The sequence below is a fragment of the Capra hircus genome, chromosome 27, assembly GCF_001704415.2.
Source record: "Capra hircus breed San Clemente chromosome 27, ASM170441v1, whole genome shotgun sequence".
Classification (NCBI taxonomy): Eukaryota; Metazoa; Chordata; class Mammalia; order Artiodactyla; family Bovidae; genus Capra; species Capra hircus.
Window position 1 is genome coordinate 7,900,832 of NC_030834.1, and position 9,311 is coordinate 7,910,142.

Sequence of the window (9,311 nt, forward strand, 5' to 3'; positions counted from 1 at the left end):
AGAGAAGTCCAGGACGAGCCACTCCACAGATGGTGCTTTCGTGTTTTGGTTGTTTTGAGCTGCAGGCACTTAAACAGCAAATGCGGGAGAAGCTTTCCCAGAACTCCCTCACCTGCCTAAACACAGACCCTCCAAAGAAGAGCTCAATGAAACTAAGCCCTCTCCCAGGGAGTTTCAAGAGTAGGAGTGGATGCCACACCCAGACAAGTTTTGTTCCACTCTCATATCTCCAACCTATTCTTCTAAGGGCCCATTCGTCCACTTTCATTGTTCCTAAAAACCTTTTACTCTCCCCACAAGAGGTCTTCAACTCTCCTAAGCCTGAATTCGTTTTTGTTTCTTTTTGGCCATGCTGCCCAGCTTGTGGGATCTTATTTCCCCCAGCCAGGGACTGACCCATCCTCTCAGTGAAAGTTAGGTCCTAAGTCTAGAGCTCCAGGGAATTCCCTAAGCCTGAATTCTAAGCCATCTCAGTTCAGTTCAGTTCAGTCGCTCAGTCGTGTCCGACTCTTTGCGACCCCAGGAATGGCAGCACTCCAGGCCTCCCTGTCCATCACCAACTCCCGGAGATCACCCGAACTCACGTGCATCGAGTAGGTGATGCCATCCAGCCATCTCATCCTCTGTCGTCCCCTTCTCCTCCTGCCCCCAATCCCTCCCAGCATCAGGGTCTTTTCCAATGAGTCAACTCTTCGCATGAGGTGGCCAAAGTACTGGAGTTTCAGCTTCAGCATCAGTCCTTTCAATGAACACCCAGGACTGATCTCCTTTAGAATGGACTGGTTGGATCTCCTTGCAGTCCAAGGGACTCTCAAGAGTCTTCTCCAACACCACAGTTTAAAAGCATCCATTTATCGGCACTCAACTTTCTTCACAGACCAATTCTCACATCCATACATGACCACTGGAAAAACCATAGCCTTGACTAGATAGACCTTTGTTGGTAAAGTAATGTCTCTGCTTTTTAATATGCTGTTTAAGTTGGTCATAACTTTCCTTCCAAGGAGTAAATGTCTTTTAATTTCATGACTGCAGTCACCATCTGCAGTGATTTTGGAGCCCCCAAAAATAAAGTGTGACACTTTTTCCACTGTTTCCCCATCTATTTCCCATGGAGTGATGGGACCAGATGCCATGATCTTAGTTTTCTGAATGTTGAGCTTTAAGCCAACTTTTTCACTCTCCACTTTCATCAAGAGGCTTTTTAGTTCCTCTTCACTTTCTGCCATAAGGGTGGTGTCATCTGCATATCTGAGGTCATTGATATTTCTCCCGGCAAACTTGATTCCAGCTTGTGCTTCTTTCAGCCCAGCGTTTCTCATGATGTACTCTGCATATAAATCAAATAAGCAGGGTGACAGTATACAGCCTTGATGTACTCCTTTTCCTATTTGGAACCAGTCTGTTGTTCCATGTCCAGTTCTAACTGTTGCTTCCTGACCTGCATATAAGTTTCTCAAGAGGCAGGTCAGGTAGTCTGGTATTCCCATTTCTTTCAGAATTTTCCACAGTTTATTGTGATCCACACAGGCAAAGGCTTTGGCATAGTCAATAAAGCAGAAATAGATGTTTTTCTGGAACTCTCTTGCTTTTTAGATGATCCAGCGGATGTTGGCAATTTGATCTCTGGTTCCTCTGCCTTTTCTAAAACCTGGTCATAGCAAACACCCTCTTCCAACAACACAAGAGAAGACTCTACACATGGACATCACCAGATGGTCAACACCGAAATCAGATTGATTATATTCTTTGCAGGAAAGATGGAGAAGCTCTATACAGTCAGCAAAAACAAGACTGGGAGCTGACTGTGGCTCAGATCATGAACTCCTTATTGCCAAATTCAGACTTAAATTGAAGAAAGTAGAGAAAACCACTAGACCATTCAGGTATGACCTAAATCAAATCCCTTATGATTATACAGTGGAAGTGAGAAATAGATTTAAGGAACTAGATCTGACAGACAGAGTCCCTGATGAACTATGGATGGAGGTTTATGACATTGTACAGGAGACAGGGATCAAGACCATCCCCATGGAAAAGAAATGCAAAAAGCAAAATGGCTGTCTGAGGAGGCCTTACAAATAGTTGTGAAAAGAAGAGAAGCAAAAAGCAAAGAAGAAAAGGAAAGATGTAAACATCTGAATGCAGAGTTCCAAAGGATAGCAAGAAGAGATAAGAAAGCCTTCCTCGGCGATCAATGCCAAAAAATAGAGGAAAACAACAGAATGAGAAAGACTAGAGATCTCTTCAAGAAAATTAGAGATACCAAGGGAACATTTCATGCTAAGATGGGCTCGATAAAGGACAGAAATGGTATGGACCTAATAGAAGCAGAAGATATTAAGAGGTGGCAAGAATACACAGAAGAATTGTACAAAAAAGATCTTCATGACCCAGATAATCATGATGGTGTGATCACTCGCCTAGAGCCAGACATCTCAGAATGTGAAGTCAAGTTGCCCTCAGGAAGCACCACTAGGAACAAAGCTAGTGGAAGTGATGGAATTCCGGTGGAGCTGTTTCAAATCCTGAAGGATGAAGACGTGAAAGTGCTGCACTCAATATGCCAGCAAGTTTGGAAAACTCAGCAGTGGCCACAGGACTGGAAAAGGTCCATTTTCATTCCAATTCCAAAGAAAAGCAATGCCAAAGAATGCTCAAACTACCACACAATTGTACTCATCTCACACGCTAGCAAAGTAATGCTCAAAATTCTCCAAGCCAGGCTTCAGCAGTACATGAACCGTGAACTTCCAGATGTTCAAGCAACCTCAGGGAGTTGTTAGTTTTCCTTTGGGTATCTATAGGTATTTCTGTATTTTCTCTAGGTGTACACAAGATATACATATTAATATATACCATGTTTTTCTCTTGTTAATTGGTCTTTTGTTGCTGGGGGTCTCAACCAAGAACTCAGAAGGGTGGAGGAAAAATTACTCTTCACCCTCCACAGTAGATGGTCTGGAGGCTTTTCAGGGGCTGTTTGAGCAGAGACCTGTGAGAAGGAAAAGCACAGCAATCAGAGAACAGGAGTGCATTCTTGGTCTTGGTTCAGAAAGGATGCCAGCAGGGCTGAAGGCCTGTGAGTGAGGGGAAGGAACTGGAGGTGCTAAGTCTTGCCCTAGACCTGATGCTGGGGAAGATTGAAGGCAGGAGGAGAAGGGGACAACAGAGAACGAGATGGTTGGATAGCATCACTCATGTCCACCTCAATGGACATGAGTTTGATTAATTTCCAGGAAATAGTGAAGGACAGGGAAGCCTGGCACACTGCAGTCCATGGGGTCACAAAGAGTCAGACATGACTGAGCGACTGAACAACAAGGACTGCAGCAGCAGCCGGGGACTGTGGTAAGAATTTGGATTTTTATTTTTATTGTTTTAAAATAGTTATAGCATAAAACTTACCTTTGCCCTCATTTTTTAGTGTGTAGTTTGGTGGTGGTAAGTGCATGCACACAGCTGTATAACCATCTCTACCATCAGCTTCCAAAACTTGATCATCCTCCTCCCAAACTGAAACTATCTCCATCAAGTGCTCCCTGTCCCCCACACCCAGCCCTTGTAACTACTATTCTACATTCTTTCTCTGTAACTGTGACTGTTCTACATCCTCCCACAGAAGTGGAATCATGTAGTATTTGTCCTTTCATACCTGGCCCGTTCAATTTGTGTAACAGCCTCCAGGTTTATCCATGTTGTACTGTGTGTCAGAATTTCCTTCTTTTTTTGAGGCTGAATAATATTCCATTGCGTGGATGGGCCACATTTTTTTAATCCGTTCATTTATTAATGAACATTTGGGTTGTTTCCACCTTTTTGCTGTTGTGATCAATGGAATATCTGTTAAGAGTCCCTGCTTTCACTTTTGAGTGTTTACCGTGGGTGGGATTGCTTGACATCCGGTAATTCTTAGTTTTTTTGAGGAACTGCTTTCCACAGCATGTGTGCAAGGGTTCCCTTTCTTTGCATACTCCCACAGGCTTGTTGTTTCCTGGTTTTGTTTTCATAACCATCTGAATGAGTGTGAACTGGTATCATCACTTGTGGTTTTGATTTGTGTTTCCCTAATGTTTAGTGATGTTGAGCATTTTTCACGTGCTTTTTGACCATTTGTGGGACTGGATTTTAAGTGGAAATTAGTGGACGGTTTTGAGTAAGGGAGAAACATGTGATTTACGTTTTTAAAGGACTCCTTTAGCTACTGTGTGTGAAATACACGCAATAGAAAGGCAAGAATGGAAACAGATGAATGTAAAGCTATTGTAGCAGTCCGGGCCAAAGGTCAGAGTGTTTAAATTACGGTTCACAATTCACCAATAGATAATATAATCATTTGAGTGGATCCTATGAGGACAAGGTGACCCACCAGTCTCCTCCAAGTAACGACTTGCTGCCCAGCTTTGGGGAGTGCAGTCAGCGGTCAGCCTCCTGCATCGTGGCCTGAGGACAGCCCACTGAGAGAGGCAGAGCCAGGGAGGACTGGCCATTGCAGCCTGACGGGGAACACTGACAGACACCCCCACACTCGCAAGGCTAAGGCTGCCCAGTGCCTGCCTTGCTGTTTGACCCTCGGGTATTTGTCCCTAATCTTACATCCCAAGGTCCCTCTTGGTATCTGATCCCACGACCAGCATTTTTTGGTGTGTGTGACCAGCATTTAAAAAAATGAAACATAATGGAATGGGAAATAGTGCACAGTGCACTTAGAAAAAGAAAGTAATTTGGGGGTGAAGTTTTGTTAATTTCTACATGTTGAGGAGTAATAGATCATGTTGTGAAATGTACTTCTTACCCTGGGTCATGATTAACAGTTTTGGAAAGCAATGGACTGTATCAGTTGAGGTGGAGGTGATGAGTAGTGGATGGATTCTGGATGTTCTTTGAAGGTTAATCTGATAGGATTTGCTGACGGCTTGGATGGATTAGCTGGATGGAGAATGCAAGACCCAAAAATAGTTAAGAATGACACCAAGGTCAGTGTTCCTTTTGATCAGAGTAGACAAAACCCTTTGACCATCCAGTCCTGTTTTAGTTCAGTAGTCCACCGTGTTCTTTCTCTATGGTTCTACATCCACACGTAAGTATTTCTAATGACTTAAAAACAAAAGTCATTTTTATATGGCAGACTTTAGTATTGAATGAAAAAATATATATATATATGTGGTCATAATATATCCTCTCTGTCCTTGATCCGGTGATATGTACCTCTCCAAACCCCAATAAGGTAATGATTCCTCCAAAATACAATGAATTACAGAACATATTGTTTCAAGTTGTTAGTCATAGGAAGGGAAAATCAATGACTGTTGCCACTCTTTCAAGGTAGGTACACTACACTCTATTAGCTCCGCCCACAAATCAGTCCAAATAGGAATACAGTCTGAGTAAGAAGACTGGCTGAGCCTTCTTCAAGACAGCTGGATGCCTGGCAGCACATGGACCGTCTCAACATGTCCTTGTCTTCTCGATCCTTGCAATATGCTTGGAATTGTGCACTAACAATATCCACTAACACCCCCTGCCTTCATACCAGTCCCTGAGGTTATATGAGAAGCAGCCTAAAGACGCTTGGTGAAAATATGATCAAAGAGCTGGAAGTCAGAGAAAGGAAGCTGTAAGACGGGGTAGAAGAAAGTCATCACCAAAGAGGAGGAGGGACAGATGGGATCCGGACGAATATCCGTAAGGACAGGGGCTTGCGGGACACACAGACATCTCAGATGAGAAGAACCCTGGGGAGAAGCAGGGCAGTTGTTGGTCCCCCACTTTACAAATGAGAACCTGGGCCAGACCTGATGCACTTGTTACAGGACATGGAGAAGGTCAAGAGTAAGGCGCCAACACTCATGAAACCCGGCCAGCCAACCCTGTTTCAAAGGATGCCTTCTTCAGTCCAGTATTTCTTTTTTTTTTTCTTAAGAAAAAAAAAAATTATTTGGCTGCATCAGGTCTTAGTTGTGGTACCCAAGAGCTTCCGTTTCCATGGCAGCATGCAAACCTTTCATCGTGGCAGGCAATCTTAGGTGTCCCGCGGCATGTGGGATATTAGCTCCTTGACCAGGGATTGAACCTGTGCCCCAGCAGTGGAAGCACGGTCTTAACCATTGGACAACCAGGGAAGGCCCACCTGGACAGTTTTACTCAAACTCCAGTGGCTGAGCCCCAGCCTCAGGAATCCTAATTTCACTGGTCAAGGGTGAGGGCATGGCATCAGTGTATTTTCAAAGCTCCCCTCATGATTCTGAGATGCAGCCCAGGTTGAAAACAACTGCCCTGCTGAGTCCGTGGTGCAGTCTGCTACTTTGTTGTCAGGTTTCCTGGGGATGTTAAGATGCTGTAACACTAGGGAGAGTGTCTAGGCAGGGTTGCTTAGCAACCAGTATGGTATTCTTGCCTGGAGAATTCATGGACCAAAGAACCTGACGGGCTGCAGTCCATGCGGTCACAAAGAGTTGGACACGACTGAACAACTTACACACACACAGCTGTGCTAAATGTAGAAATCAGCCAATCAATAAACAACTTTAAAATAGTTTTGTTGTTTTTGTTTAATCACTAAGGCGGGTCTGACTCTTGGCAACCTCATGGACTGCAGCATGTCAAGCTTCCCTGTCCTTCACCATCTCTTGGAGTATGCTCAAACTCATGTCCATTGAGTCGGTGATGCCATCCAACCATCTCATCCTCTGTCGTCCCCTTCTCCTCCTGCCCTCAACCTTTCCCAGCATCAGGGTCTTTTCCAAAGAGTCAGCTCTTCCCATCAGGTGGCCAGATATTGGAGTTTCAGCATCAGTCCTTCCAATGAATATTCAGGGTTATTCAATGAATATTTAAGATTAACTGGTTGGATCTCCTTGCAGTCCAAGGGACTGTCAAGAGTCTTGTCCAACACCACAGTTCAAAAGCATCAGTTCTTCAATGCTCAGCCTTCTTTATGGTCCAACTTAAAATGGATTACCATTTATTATATAAATAAACTAAGTCACACGTGTGTGTAAATAAAACTACTTAAGTGATATAAATCGTGCAAATTGTTCATCAGTTCTTTTATTATTATTACTAATTTTTTGGTTGCATTGGGTCTTTGTTGCTGCACTTGGGCCTTCTCCAGTTGTGGTGAGCAGGGGCTACTGTTTGCTGTGGAGTGCAAGCTTTAGGCAAAAGGACTTCAGTAGTTGTGGCTCATGGGTGCTAGAGCTGGGGGCTCAGCGGGTATGGCCCATGGGCTTAGCTGCTGTGCAGCATGAGAAATCTTCCCCAACCAGGGATTGAACCTGTGTCCTCTGCACTTGCAGGCAGATTTTTATCCACTGTGCCATCAAGGAAGGCCCATCAGCTTTTTTATTGAGGTATATTTTACTTGTTGCAAAATTTACTTTTTTCATATGTCCAATTCATCATCAGTTTATTTCTGACTTTTAGGGATTGTTCATATGAGCTTTTCACTGGTATGGCTAAATGACACTCTCACGTATTTTCGGTTGTGCCAGGTTTAATTGCAGTATGCGGGATCTTTAGTTGTGTCATGGGAAGTCTTGGTTGCCACATGTGGGATTTAGTTCCCTGACCAGGGATCAAACCTAGGCCCCCCTGCATGGGGAACTTGGAGTCTTAGCCCTTGGGCCACCCCAGGAGTCCTGATGCTCTCAGTTTTATTGCACTCTTCCAGAAGTTTCCCCATCAGTTGGATAGTCATTAGGTGCCCGGGGACTGTGTTAAATGCTTGAGCTTTCAACTTCCCCAAGGCAGTGACCAAGTGGAGCCCAGTCACTACATGAGATAGTGACCCGGGCAGGGCAGGATGTCCTCAAGGTGCTGAAAGAGGACCCCTGCTAAGGTAGAAGTCTGTGGCCAGTAGAAGTATCCTTCAAGAAAGAAAGCAAAGTAATGAATTTTCAGATAAGCAAAAATTGAGTGGTTTGCCACTAGTAGACACTCAAAAGTAGGATTTTTTTAAAAATAATTTTTAAAATGTATTTATTGGCTGTGCTGGGTCTGTGTTGCCGCTCGGGCTTCTCTGTAGTTGCGGAGCGCAGGGCCACGCTCTAGTTGTGGTGCGCAGGCTTCTCACTGCAGTAGCTTCTTTTATTGCTGAGCACAGGCTCTAGGGCGCTTGGGCTTCAACTGTGGCTCCCAAGCTCTGGAACACAGGCTCAGTAGTTGTGGCCCGTGGCGCTTAGTTGCTCTGCAGCATGTGGAATCAGCATGTGGGATTGATCTCGTGTCTCCCGCATTGGCGGGTGGACTGTATACCACTGAGCCACCAGAGAAGCCTCTAAATGTAGGATTTTCTAAATCGTGAATTTTAGGCAGAAGGGAAATATCCCCAGATGAAAGTATCAGAGATGGAGGAGGGAAAAAAGAGCAAAGAAAACGCACTATGTGAATACTGATGACATTAGAGTCATGGTATTAATGGTAAAGTATTGTGCAATTTACTAATATATAGACTTAGAATGCATGCAAACAATAGCATAAAAGTTCATTAGGGGGTTAATAGACTCTTTGAAATTCTTACGCTTCCCAGGAGAAGGGTAAAGGTATTTAGTTTGTATGTCTCTCCCTTTCCATCTGACAGCCTATCAACTTCTCAAATCAAAGAGCAAACCCAAAACCCAGCATCTCAATGAGAGCTTGATTGGGAGTGTAATAAAGCTGTAGATCAATCTTGGGGTAACAGACAATTCTACTACGTTAAATCTTCCAGTCCATGAATGTGGCATATGTTTGCTAATTTAGCTTTTTATTGTCTCCCATGAAGTTTTATAGCTTCTGTGTATGTTGTTAGATTTAGAGCTCTCTTTTCTGTTTCTGGGATATAAAAGTAAAATTGACTTTTATATGTAAGCACTTTGCTGTTGCTGCTGCTCCTAAGTCGCTTCAGTCGTGTCCGACTCTGTGTGACCCCATAGATGGCAGCCCACCAGGCTCCCCCGTCCCTGGGATTCTCTAGGCAAGAACACTGGTGTGGGTTGCCATTTCCTTCTCCAATGCATGAAAGTGAAAAGTGAAAGTGAAGTCGCTCAGTCGTGTCTGACTCTTAGCGACTCCATGGACTGCAGCCCACCAGGCTCCCCAGTCCATGGGATTTTCCAGGCAAGAGTACTGGAATGGGGTGCCATTGCCTTCTAAGCACTTTGCTAATTTTTATTAATTCAAATACTTGAAGAGATTAAGATTTAGAGATTAAGAAATAGGCAAATCAAGAGACAGAACATGGTGGAGAACTCAGAAGAAACCCATGAATATACATGGATGCTAGAGACATGATGAAGCCTTCGCTGCAGAGAAGCGAGAAACCAACAGTG